The 22,340-nt window shown below is 48.5% G+C and overlaps 1 protein-coding gene and 1 pseudogene across 4 annotated transcripts in view; both read left to right on the forward strand.

Moving 5' to 3' along the window:
- LOC144299119 (immunoglobulin lambda-1 light chain-like) overlaps positions 1–22,340 on the forward strand; it is a 228,115-nt gene that overhangs the window by 44,659 nt on the left and 161,116 nt on the right. The gene's annotated exons all lie outside the window — the stretch shown is intronic.
- On the forward strand, positions 11,634–13,303 carry LOC144299607 (immunoglobulin lambda variable 3-9 pseudogene; annotated as a pseudogene). The gene is made up of 3 exons (XR_013366288.1): positions 11,634–11,790; positions 12,156–12,456; positions 13,209–13,303. The product of XR_013366288.1 is annotated as an immunoglobulin lambda variable 3-9 pseudogene (transcript).

Below are 22,340 nucleotides of genomic sequence, written 5' to 3' on the forward strand. Positions count from 1 at the left end.
AGGGACGGATGGTAACTCAGGCTCTGGGTTGCGTCTTGCATTGGAAACGACTTGCTCATCATTTGGTGAGGTTGAGAAAATCATTCTGTCAATGTTAGTTTCCTCATTTAAACAACCAATAGAACGTTTGTGCATTAATCATGCAGCTGTTGTTTTTTTTTTTTAATTTCTCAATGAGGTGGAACATATAAACACTCACCAAGAGTCTAGCATCTATTGAGGACTCAAAAGTAGTCATTCTGTGGCACTAGCAACACATGTAGGGTGACAACCTGGGGTCACCAGAGGGAACTGTGAGTCTTGTTTTGGGACCCTAAGAAGTCCAAATCCCGTGGGCTATGCTCAAGTGCAAAGAGTGTGACTTCTTCCTGTAAAGATACTTGTGTAAAATCAACTCTCCACTCTTGAAACTCACACCTGGTCCTTATTCTGACCTCAGGAAATTACCAGCGTGAGGCTCTTGGGCACAGGGTTCAGACAAGAAGTTATTTAGACAGACACACTGAAGAATGGAGAATAGATTTGCATCTCATGCTCCTCCTTCTCTGAACTGCAAAAAAAGGATAAGATGGGAGTTGGAGAGGACATACCCAGGTGAGAAGTCTCAGAGCAGAACTCCTTGAAGCCTCTCCCCATCATGGACTGGGTTTCCTTTTACATCCTGCCCTTCATTTTCTCTACAGGTCACGATTCCCCCTCCCTGACATTTCCCTTCCAAGCATGGTGCCCCTGGACCTCTGTCCAGTATCTGGTACATTCAACATCATTCTTGTCATTTGTGTTTTCAGGTTTCTGTGCATTGCCCGTGCTGACCCACCCTCAAATGCATCTGCCTCCCTGGAAGAGTCGGTCAAGCTCACCTGCACTTTGAGCAGTGAGCACAGCAATTACATTGTTCAATGGTATCAACAACAACCAGGGAAGGCCCCTCGGTATCTGATGTATGTCAGGAGTGATGGAAGCTAAAACAGGGGGGACCGGATCCCCAGTCGCTTCTCAGGCTCCAGCTCTGGGGCTGACCGCTATTTAACCATCTCCAACATCAAGTCTGAAGATGAAGCTGAGTATTATTACTGTGGTGCAGACTATAAAATCAGTGACCAATACGGTTAAGCCACAGTGACACAGACAAATAGGGAAGTGAGGACAAAACCTCTCACCCTCACTCTTTTCTTCCCTGTGGGGATTCAGGGGAGCTGCTGCCTGTCCCTCTCCAGGGCCCTGAGACCTTTGACTCTTCTTGCAAACCCTGCCATCCTGTACCTCAGTTCAAAGACTCAGGTCAAAATTTAGGTCATTTTGACACTGAACATTCTCTTTCCTCTGCATAATGCTTGAAAAGATCAGAACTATCCAGGCAAGAATTTGAGTCTAAGGGGGACATATGAGCTGAGGACGCCATAAGCCATCAGACCCAGTGCATACATGATGGGTCCCTGTTCAAGGAATGCACAGAGATCTCAGGGTTCTGGAGTTGATCGAGGAGGTGGATTCAGTGAATATCTTCACTGTATCTTCATCATGAAGTATAATAGGACCCCTGCTAGTGTTGAATATTCAAAAGGACCAAGAGAGCTGAGCAGATCAGCGGTCCTGTCCCCGGACCCTCCAGGCCCTGCAGACGGAGAGCTCTGTAGTTACTGCAGGGGCTGAATCTAGGGCTCTAGAGCTGGTACCGCCACTTCGGTTGTTCCTCTAGGGACTCACGGGGTAAACAACCCCCACTGAGCCCTGCACCAGGCAGGGGGCAGAGCAGCTCCCCCAAGTGCTAACACCTGAAAATAAGCACAACAGGCGCCTCCCCCAGAAGACCAGCTAGATGGATAAGTTCCAGGGGAAGTGAAGGGACTTAAAGTATACAGAATCAGAAGACACTCCCCCATGGTTTTTTTGTTTGTTTGTTTTGTTTTGCTTTGCTTTGCTTTTTCCTTTGTTTGCTTCCCCCACCCCCTTTTTCCCCTTTCTTTCTTTTTCTTTCTCTTTTTCTTCTCTTTTTTTCTTCATTTCTTCCTTTTTTCTTTTTCTCTTTTCTTTCCCTCTTTCTCTCCTCTCCATTTCCCCTTTTCCCAATACAACCGGTTTTTGGCCACTCTGCACTGAGCAAAATGACTAGAAGGAGAACCTCACCACAAAAGAAAAAATCAGAAACAGTCCTCTCTCCCATAGAGTTACAAAATCTGGATTACAATTCAATGTCAGAAAGCCAATTCAGAAGCACTATTATACAGCTACTGGTGGCTCTAGAAAAAAGTATAAAGGACTCAAGAGACTTCATGACTGCAGAATTTAGATCCAATCAATTGAATGAGATGCAATCCAAACTAGAAGTCCTAATGATGAGGGTTAACGAGGTGGAAGAACAAGTGAATGACATAGAAGACAAGTTGATGGCATAGAAGGAAACCAAGGAAAAAGAGACAGCTAATTAAAAGACCATGAAGACAGATTAAGGGAAATAAACGACAGCCTGAGGAAGAAAAACCGACATTTAATTGGGGTTCCCAAGGGCGCCGAAAGTGACACAGGGTCAGAATATGTATTTGAACAAATCATAGCTGAAAACTTTCCTAATCTGGGAAGGGAAACAGGCATTCAGATCCAGGAAATAGAGAGATCCCCCCCTAAAATCAATAAAAACCATTCAACACCTCGACATTTAATAGTGAAGCTTGCAAATTCCAAAGATAAAGAGAAGATCCTTAAAGCAGCAAGAGACAAGAAATCCCTGACTTTTATGGGAAGGATAAATAGGGTAACAGCGGACCTCTCCACAGACACCTGGCAGGCCAGAAAGGGCTGGCAGGATTTATTCAGGGTCCTAAATGAGAAGAACATGCAACCAAGAATACTTTATCCAGCAAGGCTCTCATTCAAAACGGAAGGAGAGATAAAGAGCTTCCAAGACAGGCAGGAACTGAAAGAATATGTGACCTCCAAACCAGCTCTGCAAGAAATTTTAAGGGGGACTCTTAAAATGCCCCTTTAAGAAGAAGTTCAGTGGAACAATCCACAAAAACAAGGACTGAATAGATATCATGATGACACTAAACACATACTTTTCAATAGTAACTCTGAACGTGAATGGGCTTAATGACCCCATCAAAAGGCACAGGGTTACAGACTGGATAAAAAAGCAGGACCCATCTACTTGCTGTCTACATGAGACTCATTTTAGACAGAAGGACACCTACAGCCTGAAAATAAAAGGTTGGAGAACCATTTACCATTCAAATGGTTCTCAAAAGAAAGCAGGGGTAGCCATTCTTATATCAGATAAAGTAAAATTTACCCCGAAGACTGTAGTGAGAAAGGAAGAGTGACACTATATCATACTTAAAGGATCTATCCAACAAGAGTACTTAACAGTCATCAATATATATGCCCCGAATGTGGGAGCTGCCAAATATATCAATCAGTTAATTACCAAAGTTAAGACATACTTAGACAAGAATACACTTATACTTGGTGACTTCAATTTAGTGCTTTCTACACTCGATAGGTCTTCTAAGCACAACATCTCCAAAGAAACGAGAGCTTTAAATGATACACTGGACCAGATGGATTTCACAGGTATCTACAGAACTTTACATCTAAAGGCAACTGAATACACATTCTTCTCAAGTGCGCATGGAACATTCTCCAGAACAGACCACATACTGGGTCACAAATGGGTCTGAACCAATACCAAAAGATTGGGATCGTCCCCTGCATATTCTCAGACCATAATGCCTTGAAATTAGAACGAAATCACAAAAAGAAGTATGGAAGGACATCAAAAACGTGGACGTTAAGGACCATCTTGCTATAAGAGGAAACGGTCAATCAGGATATTAAGGAAGAATTAAAAAGATTCATGGAAACAAATGAAAATGAATATACAACCCTTCAAAATCTTTGGGATGCAGCAAAACAGTCCTAAGGGGGAAATACATAGCAATACAAGCATCCATTCAAAAACTGGAAAGAACTCAAATATAAAAGCTAACCTTACACATAAAGCAGCTAGAGAAAAAATAGCAGATGGAACCCACGCCCAGCAGAAGAAGAGAATTAATTAAAATTCGAGCAGAACTCAATGAAATCGAGACCAGAAGAACTGTAGAACAGATCAACAGAACCAGGAGTTGGTTCTTTGAACGAATAATAAGATAGATAAAACATTAGCCAACCGGGATCCCTGGGTGGCGCAGCGGTTTGGTGCCTGCCTTTGGCCCAGGGCGCAATCCTGGAGACCCGGGATCGAATCCCACGTCGGGCTCCTGGTGCATGGAGCCTGCTTCTCCCTCTGCCTATGTCTCTGCCTCTCTTTCTCTCTCTGTGACTATCATAAATAAATAAAACTTAAAAAAAATATTTAAAAAAAAACATTAGCCAACCTTATTCAAAAGAAGAGAGAGGAGACTCAAATTAATAAAATCATGAATGAGAAAGGAGAGATCACTACCAACATCAAGGAAATACAAACGATTTTAAAAACATATTATGAACAGCTATACGCCAATAAATTAGGCAATCTAGAAGAAATGGATGCATTCCTGGAAAGCCACAAACTACCAAAACTGGAACAGGAAGAAATAGAAAACCTGAACAGGCCAATAACCAGGGAGGAAATTGAAGCAGTCATCAAAAACCTCCCAAGACACAAGAGTCCAGGGCCAGATGGCTTCTCAGGGGAATTCTATCAAATGTTTAAAGAAGAAACCATACCTATTCTACTAAAGCTATTTGGAAAGATAGAAAGAGATGGAGTACTTCCAAATTCGATCTATGAGGCCAGCATCACCTTAATTCCCAAACCAGACAAAGATCCCACCAAAAAGGAGAATTACAGACCAATATCCCTGATGAACATGGATGCAAAAATTCTCAACAAGATACTAGCCGATAGGATCCAACAATACATTAAGATAATTATTCACCATGACCAAGTAAGATTTATCCCCGGGACACAAGGCTGGTTCAACACTCATAAAACAATCAATGTGATTCATCATATCAGCAAGAAAAACCAAGAACCATATGATCCTCTCATTAGATACAGAGAAAGCATTTGACAAAATACAGCATGCATTCATGATCAAAAATCTTCAGAGTGTAGGGAAAGAGGGAACTTTCCTCAACATCTTAAAAGCCATCTACGAAAACCCCACAGCAAATATCATTCTCAGTGGGAAAGCACTGGGAGCCTTTCCCCTAAGATCAGGAACAAGACAGGGATGTCCACTCTCACCACTGCTATTCAACATAGTACTGGAAGTCCTAGCCTCAGCAATCAGACAACAAAAAGACATTAAAGGCATTCAAATTGGCAAAGAAAAAGTCAAACTCTCCCTCTTTGCCGATGACATGATACTCTACGTAGAAAACCCAAAAGCCTCCACCCCAAGATTGCTAGAACTCATACAGCAATTTGGTAGCGTGGCAGGATACAAAATCAATGCCCAGAAATCAATGGCATTTCTACACACTAACAATGAGACTGAAGAAAGAGAAATAGAGAGATGAATGGATAAAGAAGATGTGGTCTATGTATACAATAGAATATTACTCACCCATTAGAAACGACAAGTACACACCATTTGCTTCAACGTGGATGGAACTGGAGGGTATTATGCTGAGTAAAGTAAGTCAATCGGAGAAGGACAAACAGTGTATGTTCTCATTCATGTGGGGAATATAAATAATAGTGAAAGGGAATATGAGGGAAGGGAGAAGAAATGCGTGGGAAACATCAGAAAGGGAGACAGAACATAAAGACTCCTAACTCTGGGAAACGAACTAGGGGTAGTGGAAGGGAGGAGGGCGGGGGTGGGGGAGAGCGGGTGACAGGCACTGTGGGGGACACTTGACGGGATGAGCACTGGGTGTTATTCTGTATGTTGGTAAATCGAACACCAATAAAAAATTAATTTATTAAAAAAAAGGAAGCAATGCGATTGATCATATCAGCAAGAGAAAAAACACGAACCATAGGATCCTCCCAATAGATGCAGAGAAAGCCTTTGACAAAATACAGCCTTCGTTCCTGATCAAAACTCTTCAGACTGTAGGGATAGAGGGAACATTCCTCTGCATCTTAAAAGCCATCTATGAAAAGCCCTACAGCCTATATCATTCTTAAAGGGGAAACACTGTGAGCCTTTCTCCTAAGATCAGGAACACGACAGGGATCTCCACTCTCACCACTGCTATTCAACATAGTATTAGAAGTCCTAGCCTCAGCAATCAGGCAATAAATAAATAAATAAATAAATAAATAAATAAATAAATAAATAACATTCAAATTGGCAAAGAAGAAGTCAAACTCTCCCTCTTCTCAGATGACATGATACTGTACACAGATTCCCAGTTTCACCAAACCACAGACAAGGCTAGTTTATAAATCCTCCCATGCCAAATTCCAGGAGATATGGACTGGAATATTGAAAATGTGATAAATATAGTTTATCAGTAATAAATAATACCAGTAATACCAGTAAGTGTAAAGAATTGGGTGTTCAACTGAACGTACCACCAGAAGCATCATCTCTTCTTCTGATGATCAAACTGCATTAATAGGGAGCAGGAAGCACTGATGTTGATTCCTAAATACAAAAGATATGGTGGCTGTGGGATATCACACAGGTTTACTTGGCATTGACCCTTTAAAATGGGCCATACTTTGCACTGCACTCTCTATTTTGTAAACAAATAAAACAAAAAACAAAACAGTGGCCTAAGCCAGGACATTTATCACGGGGACAACTACAGGAATGGCAACTGTCCTGCTTCCTGCAGCATGTATACGACCTGTCTGTGCTGGGCTGGGCACAGCAGTGGGGCTGCTGCCTGTAGGAGGTTGGAAACCCTGGCACCCATCTCTTCTCATAGGACAGGGACTATGGGGTGACCAGCAGGAGGGAAGCTCCTGGTCAGGGTCCTCCCCCACCAGCAGGGGACAGCAGAGCTGCATCATGAGCAGCAGGACAGAGGCTGGGTCTGCCTAGGGGGAGATTCCCAGTAACACCAGGCCTCAAGTCAGCAGGGGTCAGGATCAGTCCTTAGAGATTTCTGGGATGATCTTTCCTCTCTCCTCAGGCTGCAGAGACCGTATTCTGAGAGACACAGCTTCATCCAGAGTATTGATGGGAGTCCTGACACAGGAGGAGGAAATGCAGGTCCTCCCACCGTCCACCAGTGATCCCGGGCACTTAACCTCTGTACTGGGCACATCCAGACACCCTGATGACTCGCTGTCAGCATCCTCATCCCTCCTCCAGCCCAACACTGACCCTGAGCTGCAGCTTCTTGCTCAGGAACAGCCGAGGGAGGGAGAGCTGGGAACATGGAGACCTTGGTGCCTGGAAGGGGTGTCAGCAGCCTCCCTGTGAGACTGTCTCCAGAGTGAGGTGGGTTCTCCTAGCTCAGGCCACAGCCCTGTCACGGGGCTGTCCCTGTGCAGCGACAGGATCTGCTCCCTGCAGGGACATTGTCTCAACTCCAGAGCTCACACCTGTGAGAATGTGTGACCTTGGGGACCCACACAAAGACCAGGAAGTCTAAAGACTGCTCCCAGTAGCTCTTCATGCCCTTCACTTGTTTACATGGAACACTGATGAAAAAATTAGGATGGCCAATTTCTGGTCTCCTGTGGGATGAGGGCTGTTGTAGGGATGAGAGCAGCACGTGTCTGCAGGTTAGACTTGGGAGGAATCTCCAACATCTGGGGGTTGGTGAACAAGTAAACTCCCCAGTAGATGAGATGAAGGAACCTCAGAAGCAGAGGGTTTCCCATTGATGTGACAGGCCAAGCTTGATTCCACAGGGACTGTGGGGGATGCATAGGGGACGTGAGAGGCAGGAGGAGGTGGGCATTGAGGCCACAGGACCCCCACTTCCGTGAATCAGGGGTTCTCTGCATCTCTCAGCCGACCCACATCACCCCACAAACAGACTCCTGCAGGGCCCTGAGATAGCCCAGCACAGGACTCCAGCAATGTCGTTTCCAACAGTCATAAGGTCAGATTCCAGGAATTTGACTGTGATGTCAGAAATTGGAAACCAATGGGTGCCTTTCATTTTTTTTTAAAGAGAAAGATTTATTTATTTGAGAGAGAGAACAAGTAGGGGGAAGGGAAGAGGGAGAGGGAGAAGACCCTGTTAAGCAGGGAGCCCAATGCAGGACTTGAGCCCACCCCTGAGACAAGACCCTACCAGAAGGCAGATGTTTAACCAACTCAGCCACCTAAGTGCCCCTCAAAGGTGCCTTTCGGACCAGAAAGCTTCATGGAGGCAGCTGGGGACTCTGCTATCCTTCTCAGTCACCTGTTCTGCCTCTCTAGTGGCTAACCCAGTTAGAGCCCCATGGAGGATTACATTTGCATAACTACTAAGGATCACTGTCTCTTGTGACTGGAGGGAATAAAAGAAGCCTGGGTGAGCCTGCCCTGCACTGGGTCTCAGGAAGCAGAGCTCTGGGCACGCCCACCATGGCCTGGACCCCTTTCCTGCTCCCCATCCTCACCCTCTGCATAGGAGCTGTCCCTGGGCCTGCCCAGCCCCTCGGCCCCCACAGGATGAAGATGGGTCTGACCTGAACCCTGAGCTCAGGCTCAGCAAAACCTCACAATTGGGTCCCTAGGATAAGCCCCTAGGCCTCACACCAAGCCCTTGTCTCCTGTCTTTCAGGCTCCATGGCCTCCACTGGGCTGAATCAGCCTCCTTCCATGTTGGTGGCCCTGGGACTGATGGCAACAAACACCTGCTCCGGAGATGTCTTAGGGAAAAGATATGCATATTGTTATCAGCAGAAGCCAAGCCAAGCCCCTGTGCTCCTAATCAATAAAAATAATGAGCTGGGTTCTGGGATCCCTGACCGATTCTCTGGCTCCAATTCGGGCAACATGGCCACCCAGACCATCAGTGGGGCCCGGGCCGAGGACGAGGCTGACTATTACTGCCAGTCCTATGACAGCAGTGGAAATGCTCACAGTGACACAGGCAGATGAGGAAGTGAGACAAATCCCCTTCTCCATCTGAGTCATTCTCTATTCTGGTGAAGGGGGCCTATGGACAAGCATGGGGCAGGTCTGACCCAGGCCCTCATATGTGAAGTTCCCTGGGCTCACCACCATCCCCTGCTTACCAGGAGCTCTGCACAGGGACGGACAATGGGGCATTTGTGCTGACAGACTCGGTCGCCCTGGTCTCTGGGCCTGGGTATGAACTGGAAATCTGGGGTGGGAAAAAGACACGGTGAGCCTTCTCTCTAGTGCACATATCTCTACTTTCTCCGTGTGCTATGAGCCACTGTACACACAACTGACCAGGATCAGTGTCCAAATTTCCCAGAACTGCTGAGCTCCTAAAGCCCTAGGCAATAAGTGAGACCCCTCCACCTGCATGGAACAGATGGGGACAGTAGACACAGGGGTCACCCACACTGCTCTTCAGGACTCACAAGCCCCCCACTGCTGCCTGGAGCCTCTGACAGCTCACAGGGGTGCAACTCGTGGGGAAGTGCTGTTGGCCCTGAGATTTGCTGCCCCATGATCTGTCTCTTCTCAGAGAGCCTGAGAAGAATGATGTCCTGATGCCTGGATCCCTGTCCTGCCTTATGCTCCCAGGTCCTGAAATATCTGAAGGATAGAGCTCTCTGCAGGAAGGAAGCCTCATCTGAAGGCTAAACTCTGTGGATTGCTCTCCTTCTGCCCAAGATAATATCACTTCTCCTTCCAGATTTTTTACACAGGCAATTCTCCATCTCAGAATCTGCCTCCAGGAGCCCATTCCGGGATGGCTGGCATCACTACCACAGTCCTCAGGGAACAGAATAGGCCCCTGGATATACCCATGACCTCTCAGGTTCTCTCCCCCAATCCCCAGTGTGCGTGTCCAACCTCCCTGGAGATGAGATCACTTCATCTATTTTTATACAGTGAGAAAAGGACCAGACACACCAGGTGCTCTGGGTTCTGACAGACAGTTGGAGAGTCACATCCCCCCTGATGGTAATTTGGGGTGGATGGGGGCAGTTTCCTCATCCTACAGAATGGCCAGTAGATATGCCACCACAGGAGACACACACTGGGTGTGGCCATAGGTCTACCCCACATCCTGCACAAAAATATCTCTTTACACAAGTCTGACCCAGAAATATGGACAGAAAACAATGATATGAAATGAATTCAGTCTGTTAATGTGACGCATGAGAAGCCACCGAGTCCCCCTTGTCCACAGGAGATCCACTCAGATTCATTTGTCTACTCTCATTCTTTCCCTCAAAAGAGGCAATGTCCCCAGAAAGGACCCCAGACTCGGACACTTCTTTGGACAAGTGCTGCACCACAGGGTCGATCCTGACCCAGAGGAATCTCAATGTTGCAATGATTTGGATATTGTAAGAATATAGGAGAGAAGCTGGTAGAGACTGTGTGCTGTGTCACCAGAGCAAGGGTGTCCACCCTGCTCCCCCAAACACAGCATAAATCTATGAGGCAGGGTCTCTGTCTCCTTCACACTGATCCCCAGGACAGAATGTCTCCCAGAACAAAGTGGGTCAGATGAATGTTCACTGAGTGTTCTCAGATCCCTGGATGTGGAGCAGGAGTCATCACCACCCTATTTGGGCCCAGCACCCTGAGTCTGCACCAGTAAGAGGCAGTCTCTGCGTCCTATGTCCCCCAGGCACCCAGTCCTGCACCCCATCCATGACCACCCAACAACCCAGAAGTGTGTGCTCTGAGGCCCCAGGGGCTGTCACCTCCTCAGCTGAGCTTATACCAATGTCCAAGGAGAACCTGATCCCCACCTACCTGGTCTAGAGGCTGGCAGGGTCCATGAAGAGAAGAGTAACTTCTGCCCTGGGTCAGCAGGGCAAGAGCAGGGAACCAGGATGTGAGCAGTGGGCTCTCCATCTCCACCTGGACCAGGGACTTTCCCTGGGCCTCCAGCAGTCAGTGTGAAGCGGCCACCAGGGGGCAGCAGAGATGTCCTGGCGAAGCCACCTACACAGGAGGTGAGCCTGGTATCAGGGGTTCTAACAGGAGGGGGGCTGAGTCACTGGGCCCTGAGACCTGCGGGGAAATGTGCATGATTTCTGCAGTATAACCTTGGACACTGATGTGAGTTTTGACCTGTGTCTCTCAGACTCAGGGGTCTCATATATTTGCCTCTGTCACTAGCCCAGCTCCAGGACTTCACGCCTCTCCTGTCAACCCCATTCCTGCTACATCAGTCACTGTCAGACTTTCCTCAAGGTCTGGATCTGTTGCTGGCACTGAGTGAACCCTGGGGACACTGAGGCACAGCATCTATGTCCTGCCCTAGGACAACCCGCATAGTCAGAAAGCTACAACACCTACAGGGCTTGCAAGACCTCCATGTGCCCTTAGCAAGAGAGAATTTTGTTGAGGCTTGATGCTCACAATCAGAGATCTGCGTAGGACACTGCACTGCTCTCAGGCTCCTCGTGTCTCCCAGGTGCAAAGGCTACAGAATCTAAGGGAGGAAACCAGACCCCACTAGACATAGAGGTTAAAGCACAATCCCCAGGTCTGAGGCTGGGTCTGCAAGGGGCTTCCCATCCACTTCCTTGTCCCTTGGGTCTCAGCTCTGCTCTCAAAGCAGAAGCTCTTCAGGAGGAGCCCCTGAGCCCTGGCTGATTTGCATGACCAGCAGGTGTCTCCAGCAAGGGTATAAGAGAGGCCTAGGGGGAACCTCTGCCCAGGCTGGGACCTGGGGAGCAGAATCAGGGCGCCTCCACCATGGCCTGGACCCCCCTCCTCCTCAGCCTCCTGGCTCTCTGCACAGGTACTGAGCCCTGGTCATTCCCAGGCAAGCAGAACATTCTGGGACCAGCCCAACACTGACACTGAGTCCAGAACAGCGTGCCTGAAGAGGGTAGGACCCGAATGAAAAGGCTGGAGGAGTGAAGTCTTACCACTAGCTCACTCACTCTGTGAGACCCTGAGGGGCTGACACGACCCAGGGAAAATTAATGTTGTCTCCTTTGTTCAAAGGCTCCATCCACCAGCTATACCCACGGTACCAGGGGTGAGATGAGGGGAGGTAGAAACAGACCCCCAGAGACTTTTTGGGCTGAGGTCAGGCACGTGGGGTTCTCTTTGAATTGAAACCTGGAGCTGGGAACCCACCTCTCCTTTTCTCTCTTACAGGTTCTGTGGCCTCCTATGTGCTGACACAGCTGCCATCCATGAATGTGACCCAGAGGCAGACGGCCCGCATCACCTGTGAGGGAGACAGCATTGGAAGTAAAAGTGTTTACTGGTACCAGCAGAAGCTGGGCCAGGCCCCTGTTGATTATCTATAGAGATAGCAACAGGCCGACAGGGATCCCTGAGCGATTCTCTGGCGCCAACACGGGGAACATGGCCACCCTGATCATCAGCGGGGCCCTGGCCGTGGACGAGGCTGACTATTACTGCCAGGTGTGGGACAGCGGTACTAAGGCTCACAGTGACACAGGCAGATGGGGAAGTGAGACAGAAAGCCTTTCTCCCATTTGTGTCAACCTCCCCTCCACCCCGGGGCTGGTCACAGAGCAGGAGCAGGTCTGCCTCAGGCCCCCTCATCTGAGGTCCCCAACCCTACTTCCTACCCAGTCGCCAGCATGTCTGCACCTGGAGGTTCAGGAGAGCATTTACAGCTCACAGCACTAATTTGCCCTGGTTCTTGGGCCTGGCTGTGAACAGGGGCCTCAGGGGCTGGGGAGAAAAAGACACAGGGGGACCTGGGCCAGGGGCCATGCACCTGTATTTCCATTGCCATCTTGGGCTAATGCTCTTCCAAATGATCAGGCTGAGCACTCCAGTGTTTCAACTCAGCTGAGCTCCTGACGCCCTGGGGACCTTGGTGGAGCCTTCCCTCCCTGAGTGGATCCATCAGGAGCAGGAGACATCGAGGGTCACACACACCTCTCTTCTGGCTCACATGGCCCCCCACTGCCTGGAGCCCCTGACAGCTCACAGGGGTGCAACTCGTGGGGAAGTGCTGTTGGCCCTGAAACCTACTGCCCCAGATTCAGTCCCCTTCTCAAGGAGCCTCAGATGAAATGATGTCCTCATGCCTGGATCCCGGCCCTGCCTCATGATCCCAGGTCCTAAGAGGTCCCAGGGATGAGCTACTTTGCAGGAAGGAGGCCTCATCTGATGGCTCATCCTTGTGGGTCACTCTCCTTCTGCCCAAGCTGATATCCCTTCCCCTCCCAGAATTTTTACACAGGCAATTCTCCATCTCAGAGCCACCTTCCAGGATCCCATTCCAGGGTGGCCGGCATCACAGCCACAGTCTTCAGAGAGCATAGAAGGCCCCAGGATATACCCCACAAACTCTCTAGTTCTCTCCCCCAATCACCAGGGTGCGTGTCCAACCTCCCTGGAGATGAGATCATTTCATCTATTTTATAGAGTGAGGAAAGGACCAGACACACCAGGTGCTCTAGGTTGTGACAGACAGATGGAGAGTCACATCCACCCTGATGGTGACTGGGGGAGAATCGGGACAGTGCCCTCGTCCTACAGAATGGCTGGAAGATATGCAACGACAGGAGACACACAATGGGTGCGGCCACAGGTCTACCCCACGTCCTGCACAAGAATATCTCTCTTCACCCACCTGACCCAGAAATATGGACAGAAAGCAATGGTATGAAATGAGTTCAGTCTGTCAATGCAACATGTAAGAAGCCACCGCATCCCCCCTTGTCCACAAAGATCCAATCAGATCTACACAAACCACAGCCTGCAAATAAAGGGAATATCGGGTCCTTGATTCTACCAGATAATGTGCAACTGTCCCGATACCACACATAAGTTCTTTCTTCCATAGGAGGATACAAGCTACTCTTTCGTCTGCTAGGGATATTGATCTCTGTCTCACCTGATTTGTCATCCTCAACGTCGATATTGAGATAGAAAGTTTGCTCCTGTGAACACACCTGATGTTAGGTGCTGATGGGATGACACAGGTGGAGGAAACGGGATCATCTGATGACAATGTAGCCAGGTGCATTCCTGCCACAGAAGGTGAAACACTGGATCCTTCTGTCCTGCTCCTTTCAGCCACTACCCTGTGCTCAGAGGGGGTCTGTAACTACTCTCCTCACCACAAACCCCAGGAACCCCTTCCTTCAGAAAACACCTGAGCTAGTGATCATCCCATCAACTGGGCGGGACTACAGCTCCTTCGGGAATTCGGGTCCATTATCAGACCTGCTGAACTGGAATGTGGTGCAGTCATGACTTTATCACAAACCCAGGAGCCCCCGGGATCCCCTGAATTCATACATACTCCTGCCTGACCCAATGTGCAGAGACATCAGTTCCCCCTGACAGCACAACTCACCCCAGCCAGTGCCCTCTCTTATCCTGACTCATCCCAGGAGGAGCTGAAAGGAGACTGGGTACACTAGGTACCCCCATACCGGGCATGTAGTGTTCCCAGGGGCATCACCCAACCCCAGAATACACTCGTGTGGCTGGACACAGACTATATATTTTAAAGATTTTCTTTATTTATACATGAAAGACAGAGTGAGAGATGCAGAGACGTAGGAGAGTGAGAAGCAGGCTTCCTAAGGAGCCGATGCAGGACTTGACCCCAAGACCCCAGGATCAGGCCCTTTCCTGACACCAGACACCAGACACCACCTGGGGCCACCTGGTAACTTCCTCCTGGACTACTGTCCTCCCCGGGTCCAGGGCCCATCACCTGCACCAGGCAGCTCTGACCCTTAGCTCAGGTCTGACCCCCATGTACTCACACCCTCAACCAAGTGACCCTGAGTGGTGACCACGGCTGCATTCAGGGCACATCTGTCCTCTGAGGGTAAGGACTTTCTTCTAAGACTTAAATAGAACTTGTACATCAATGGAATTTTTCTTTGGAAATGGAATGTACATCAATGGAATTTCTTTGCATTGTTCTTTTGAAATTTATTTGGACACAATTGCTTGAGGTTCAAAGGCCAGATGAGCAATTGACTAAGAAGACCAGAAGTTTCCTCTATTTCCACTCTGGCTCATCAGGTGGACACCTTCGTGGGAGTGAGAGATGCAGGACAGAAAATCATTTTCTCCTCACTCATGAAAGAATGGCAGGTACAATTGCAATCCTTCCTCTAAAAATTACTTACCGGGCAGCCCAGATGGCTCAGTGGTTTATGCAGCCTTCAGCTCAGGGCATGATCCTGGGGTCCCGGGATCAAGTCCTGCTTTGGGCGTTCTCCATGGGCCGTCTTTCTCCCTCTGCCTGTGTCTCTGCCTCTCTCTCTCTCTCTCTCTTTCTCTCTCTCTCTCTCTCTGTGTGTGTGTGTCTGAATAAATAAATAAATCTTTAAAAATATATAAAGTAAAAATTACTTACTAACCTGATGAACTAGAAAGTCGGTCTTACGTAGGAATCCCTTGCAGGAAATAATCATTCCAGGGAGTTTTCAGGTTAAAGGAGGGTGGAAAGTTTTCTCTGGAGAATTATATGTGGTGATTCTCCCCATAGAGTTGCTCAATAATGGGACATTTATTGTGTGGTGTCTCCCTGGTCCCCAGGGGGCCTTCTGACCATTTGCCTGCATCACCAGTAGGCAGCTGGCAGACTGAGAGAAAGAAGCTCAGGACCAACAACATTCTGGCTGAGGTTACCCCAGCTCCTCTCAGCCTGTGCAAGCCCCATTCACCAGCAAGGCCCATGAGTTCCAGGCACTGAGAGGAGGGGAAGGTGGAAACAAGAACCAGAGAATTCCTGGAACTGAGGCCAGGCAGGTGGGTTTCTGCTTGAGATGAGACCTGGCGCCAGAAGTCATCTGCTCCTCCTGTCTCTTGCAAGTTCTTTGGCGTCCTACATGCTGACTCAGTGGCCATTGGCAAGTGTAAACCTCAGCCAATGGGCCAGCACCACCTGTGGTGGAGATAACATTGGAGAGAAAACTGTCCAATGGAACCAGCAGAAGACTGGCTAAGCTCCCATTACGGCTATCTATAAAGGTAGTGATCTGCCCTCAGGGATCCCTGAGCAATTCCCTGGCCCCAACTCGGGGAACGGGGCCTCCCTGAACATCAGCGGGGCTAAGCCGACGACGAGGCTATTACTGCCAGTCAGCAGACATTAGTGGTAAGGCTCACATTGACACAGACCGATGGGGAAGTGAGGCTCAAGTCTCTTCTTTATCTGTATCACCCTTCCTCCAACGTCAGGGGCCTGTACACAGAGCATGAGTAGGTCTCACCCAAGTCCCCACATCTGGGGGCCCGAGGCTGCCCCCCTCCCATCCCTGCAAGCGAGCTCTGCACACAGCGAATTCGCAGAAAAGGTGGACACATTTATTGTGACTGTGTAATCTGCACCTGTAAGCACATGAATGACCGTATTTGTAGGAGCAGATACAGAAGACATTTTACAAAGACCAAATCTTTTAAAACTCCCTGGAATGATCACCACATGTTCTGAGATGGAAAAATGCAGACATGAGATTGACAACAGATTGGATGCTGCAGCAGGAGACATTAGTCATCTTGAGTCTACAGCAATAGAAACTGTTCAGACTGAAGCACAGAGAGAAATAGCAAAAACAATTGAATAAATCCTCTGTTTAGGTAGGACAACTTCATCGCCCCTAAAGATGAGTCACTGGCGTAACAGAGGCAGAGGAGATGAAGGATGGGTGGTGATTGAAGATATGTCTGAGGAGGAGGGGCAAGATGGCGGGACAGTACAGTCCCCAAGTCAGCTGTCCCCACCAAATTACCTAGATAGATTTCAAATCATCCTGAAAACCTAGGATTTCGGCCTGAGATTTAAAGAGAGAACAGCTGGAATGCTACAATGAGAAGAGTTCACCCTTCTATCAAGGACAATTTGTTTTTAGCCACTCTGCACTGAGCAAAATGACTAGAAGGAAAAACTCACCTCAAAAGAATGAATCAGAAACAGTCCTCTCTCCCACAAAGTCACAAAATTTGGATTACAAGTCAATGTCAGAAAGCCAGTTCAGAAGCACTATTTTTTTTTTAGTTTTTTTTTTAGTTTTTTTTTTTATTCATGATAGTCACACACAGAGATCGAGAGAGAGAGAGAGGCAGACACAGGCGGAGGGAGAAGCAGGCTCCATGCACCGGGAGCCCAACGTGGGATTCGATCCCAGGTCTCCAGGATCACACCCTGTGCCAAAGGCAGGTGCCAAACCGCTGCGCCACCCAGGGATCCCCAGAAGCACTATTTTAAAGCTACTGGTGGCTCTAGGAAAAAGCATAAAGGACTCAAGAGACTTCAGGACTGCAGAATTTAGATCTATTCAGGCAGAAATTAAAAGTCAATTAAATGAGATGCAATCCAAACTAGAGGTCCTAAGGATGAGGGTTAGCGAAGTAGAAGAACAAGTGAGTGACATAGAAGACAAATTGATGGCTAGGAGGGAAACTGAGAAAAAAAAGAGAAAAACAATTAAAAGATAATGAGGACACGTTAAGGGAAATGAATGACAGCCTCACAAGGGAAGATCTATGTTTAATTGGCATTCCCAAGGGCGCAGAAAGGGACAGAGGTCCAGAATATGAATTTGAACAAATCATAGCTGACAACTTCCCTAATCTGGGAAGGGAAACAGGCATTCAGATCCAGGAAATAGAGAGATCCCCCCTAATCAATAAAAACCGCTCAACGACCTTGACATTTAATAGTAAAGCTTGCAAATTCCAAAGATAAAGAGAAGATCCTTAAAGCAGCAAGAGACAAGAAATCTCTCAAACTTATGGGGAGAAATACTAGATTAACAGCAGACCTCTCCACAGAGACCTGGCAGGCCAGAAAGGGCGGGCAGGATATATTCAGGGTCCCGTATGAGAAAAACCTGCAGCCAAGAATACTTTATCCAGCAAGGCTCTCATTCAGAATAGAAGGAGAGATAAAGAGCTTCCAAGACAGGCAGGAACTGAAAGAATATGCGACCTCCAAACCAGTTCTCCAAGAAATATAAATGGGGACTCTGTAAAGGATAGAGTAAGTCCACAGGGACAATCCACAAAAACAGTGACTGAATAGGTATCATGATGGCAGAAATTCATATCTTTCAATAGTGACTCTGACCGTGAATAGGCTTAATGACCCCATCAAAAGGTGCAGGGTGTCAGACTGGATAAAAAACAGAACCCATCTAGTTGCTTTCTACAAGAGACTCATTTTAGACATAAGGATACCTACAGCCTGAAAATGAGTCCAAATCCCCTTGTCTATGCTCAAGTGCAATGAGTGTGACTGTGGCTCTCTGTATAGTAACTTGTACCAGTTCACATTCCCACCAACAGTGCAAGAGGGTTCCCCTTTCTCCACATCCTCTCTAACATTTGCTGTTTCCTGCCTTGTTAATTTTCCCCATTCTCACTGGTGTGAGGTGGTATCTCACTGGGGAGCTTCCTCAAAGAGTTAAAAATAGATCTGCCCTACGACCCAGCAATTTGCACTGCTGGGGATTTACCCCAAAGATACAAATGCAGTGAAACGCCTGCACCCGAATATTTATAGCAGCAATGTCCATAATAGCCAAACTGTGGAAGGAGCCTCGGTGTCCATCGAACGATGAATGGATAAAAAAGATGTGGTCTATGTATAGAAAGGAATATTCCTCAGCCATTAGAAACGACAAATACCCACCATTTGCATCGATGTGGATGGAACTGGATGGTATTATGCTGAGTGAAATAAGTCAGTCGGAGAAGGACAAACATTATATGGTCTCATTCATTTGGAGAATATAAAAAATAGTGAAAGGGAATAAAGGGGAAAGGAAAAAAATGAGTGGGAAATATCAGAGAGGGAGACAGACCATGAGAGAATCCTAACTCTGGAAAACGAACTAGGGGTGATGGAAAGGGAGGAGGGCGGGGGGTGCAGGAGAATAGGTGATGGGCACTGAGGGGTCACTTGATGGGATGAACACTGGGTGTTATTCTGTATGTTGGCAAATTGAACACCAATAAAAATAAATTTATTATTAAAAAAACTGAACTCCATAAAATACATTTATATATATGTATATCAAGAAAATCCCAGTGATTGAGGTCAGGCAGGTGGGGTTCTCCTTGAAATGAGGCCTCCAATGGGAAAACCACCTCTCCTCATCTCTGTTGCAGGTTCTATAGCCTCCTATGTGCTGACTCAGCTGCCATCAGTGACTGTGAACCTTGGACAGACCACCAGCATCACCTGTGGTGGAGACAGCATTGGAGGGAGAACTGTTTACTGGTACCAGCAGAAGCCTGGCCAGCGCCCCCTGCTGATTATCTATAATGATAGCAATTGGCCCTCAGGGATCCCTGCCTGATTCTCTGGCTCCAACTCAGGGAACAGGGCCTCCCTAACCATCATTGGGGCCTGGGCCTAAGACGAGTCTGACTATTATGGTGAGGTGTGGGACAGCAGTGCTAAGGCTCACAGTGACACAGGCCAAGAGGGAAGTAAGACACAAACTCCTCCCCCATCATTGTCACCCTCTCCTCTGGCCCCAGGAGGCCTGTCTGTGCACAGAGGAGGTGCAGGTGTGAATCAGGCTCCTTCCTGTGTGATCCCCAAGGGTCCCACTCCCCCAGCCCTCCAGGCAGGCTCTGTACAGGGAGCTTCAGGGGGTAATGGAAGGTTGACAGGACTAGGCTGTCTCGTGTCTCTCCTGGGGATGAATCCCAGACAGAAGGCCTGGGTGGAAGGAAGACACAGAGAGACTTTCAATTCCATACTGTTGTCACTGGGCTACATTTTTTCCCCAACAATCCTGGATTAAAAACCAGAAATTCCCAGTTCAGCTGGGCTCCTGAAACCCAGGTCCTCAGCATCTGGGATTCTGAGTGGAGCAGACAAGTGCAGCAGACACTGTAGGTCGCCTCCATCCCCTCTTCTGACACCACTCACCCACTCACCCCTGCAGGCCTTCTCACAGCTCACAGAGCTGCTCCTAACAGCCAAGTGCTATGGTTCACAAATGTGTCTCCCCAGGGTTCAACCCCTAGAGACATTCTGTTGAAATATGGCCTGAGTCCACGATCCAAGGCCCTGCCTCAGGGTCAGAGGTCCAGGAAGGTTCCACCTTACCTGCAGGAAGGGGACCTCATCTGATGTCTCAATGTGGGCGTCTCTTCTTCTGCTCAGACTAACCTCTCCAAGTCCTCCCAGATTTCCTACACATGTGCTTCTCCAACTCAGTCTCCTTCAGGAACCCAGCGCAGGAAGGCTACCATCCCTGACAGGTCCTCGGAGACCCGAGGAGGCCACTTCGTACCTACAAACGGGGGTTTCTCCCTCAGGTGACCAATGTACCCGTTCAGTCCCTAGACCATACCTTGTATTTTTATACAATGAAAAAAGATCCAGACACACTGGGTGCTCTGGGTTTTGAAAGGCAATAGGAGAGGCACATCCATTGGATGGTGAAAGGGGGACGTTGGGTAGTTGCTGCTGCCTATAAAGTGACCAGAAGAAGCGCGACCACAGAAGTGAGACGAAACACGGGTGATGCTTCACTTCTATCCTCAAATCTTGTTCAAAGATTTCCCTTTACCCCCACCCTACCCAGATACATGGATGGAAAACATTTCTGTGAAATACAGGTCAGCCTGTCAACAGTGACAATATGACACCACAGTCGACCCTCAACCCCACGAAATTTGTTCAGAGCACCACAAACCACAGTCTCTGAATAAAGAGAGTGTTGGCAGTCATGCTGCCACCTAACATGTTAAAACTATCCCAGGGACAATGACAAATATGCTCACACTTTCCCCTCGAAAGGATGTGAATACGTTTTTCGCTGCTAGTGATCTTTACATTCCTGCCAGCAGACTGATTCCTCTAATATCAATATTGAAAAAGAAAGTTAACTATTTTTATCACGCCGGAATTTAGATGATGTGAATGTCATGTGAAAGACACCTCAGGGAGGAACTTAATAGGTAAGGATGAGGACTTCCGGGGGAGGGGCAAGATGGCTGAAGAGTAGGGTCTCCAAATCACCTGTCTCCACCAAACTACCTAGAAAACCTTCAAATTATCCTGAAAATCTATGAATTCGGCCTGAGATTTAAAGAGAGACCAGCTGGAATGCTACAGTGAGAAGAGTTCGCGCTTCTATCAAGGTAGGAAGATGGGGAAAAAAGAATTAAACAAAAGGCCTCCAAGGGGGAGGGGCCCCGCGAGGAGCCGGGCTGAGGCCGGGGCGAGCAGGACCCAGGAGGGCGGGGATGCCCTCGGGCTCCCCGGGACAGTAACAGACACCTGCGCCCCGGGAGAGTGCGCCGAGCTCCCTAAGGGCTGCAGCGCGCATGGGGGGACCCGGCGGGACCCGGAGCAGCTGAAGGGGCTCGGGCGGCGGCTCCACGGAGGGGGCTGCGCGGCCCCGGGAGCAGCTCGGAGGGGCTCGGGCAGAGGAAGAGGCTCCGTGCGGAGGGGGCTGCGCGGTTCCAGGAGCAGCTCGGAGGGGCTCGGGCGGCGGCTCCGCGGAGGGGGCTGCGCGGCCCGGGAGCGCGAATCCAACAGCGCAGGCTCCGGAGCACAGGGCGCCGGGACACAGCCCAGGATCCCGCCTCCCCCGGGACAGGCAGAGGCCGGGAGGGCCCAGGACAGCGAGGACGCTCCTGCCCCAGCTGAGCAGATCAGTGGCCCCGCCCCGGAGCCTCCAGGCCCTGCAGACGGAGTTCCTGCCGGAGCTGAATCCAGGTTTCCAGAGCTGCCCCGCCACTGGGGCTGTTCCTCCTGCGGCCTCACGGGGTAAACAACCCCCACCGAGCCCTGCACCAGGCAGGGGCACAGCAGCTCCCCCAACTGCTAACACCTGAAAATCAGCACAACAGGCCCCTCCCCCAGAAGACCAGCTAGACGGACAACTTCCAGGAGAAGCCAAGGGACTTAAAGTACACAGAATCAGAAGATACTCCCCGGTGGTTCTTTTTTTGTTTGTTTGTTTTTGTTTTTGTTTTTGTTTTGTTTTGCTTTTTGATTTGTTTCCTTCCCCCACCCCCTTTTTTTTCTCCTTTCTTTTTCTTTCTCTTTTTCTTCTTTTTTTTTCGTTTTTTTTTCTTTTTCTTCCCTTTTTTTTCTCTTTCTCTTTTCTTTCCTTCTTTCTCTCCTCTCTTTTTCTCTTTTTCCCAATACAACTTGCTTTTGGCCACTCTGCACTGAGCAAAATGACTAGAAGGAAAACCTCACCTCAAAAGAAAGAATCAGAAACAGTCCTCTCTCCCACGAGGTTACAAAATCTGGATTACAATTCAATGTCAGAAAGCCAATTCAGAAGCACTATTATACAGCTACTGGTGGCTCTAGAAAAAAGTATAAAGGACTCAAGAGACTTCATGACTGCAGAA

The sequence above is a fragment of the Canis aureus genome, chromosome 27, assembly GCF_053574225.1.
Source record: "Canis aureus isolate CA01 chromosome 27, VMU_Caureus_v.1.0, whole genome shotgun sequence".
Classification (NCBI taxonomy): domain Eukaryota; kingdom Metazoa; phylum Chordata; class Mammalia; order Carnivora; family Canidae; genus Canis; species Canis aureus.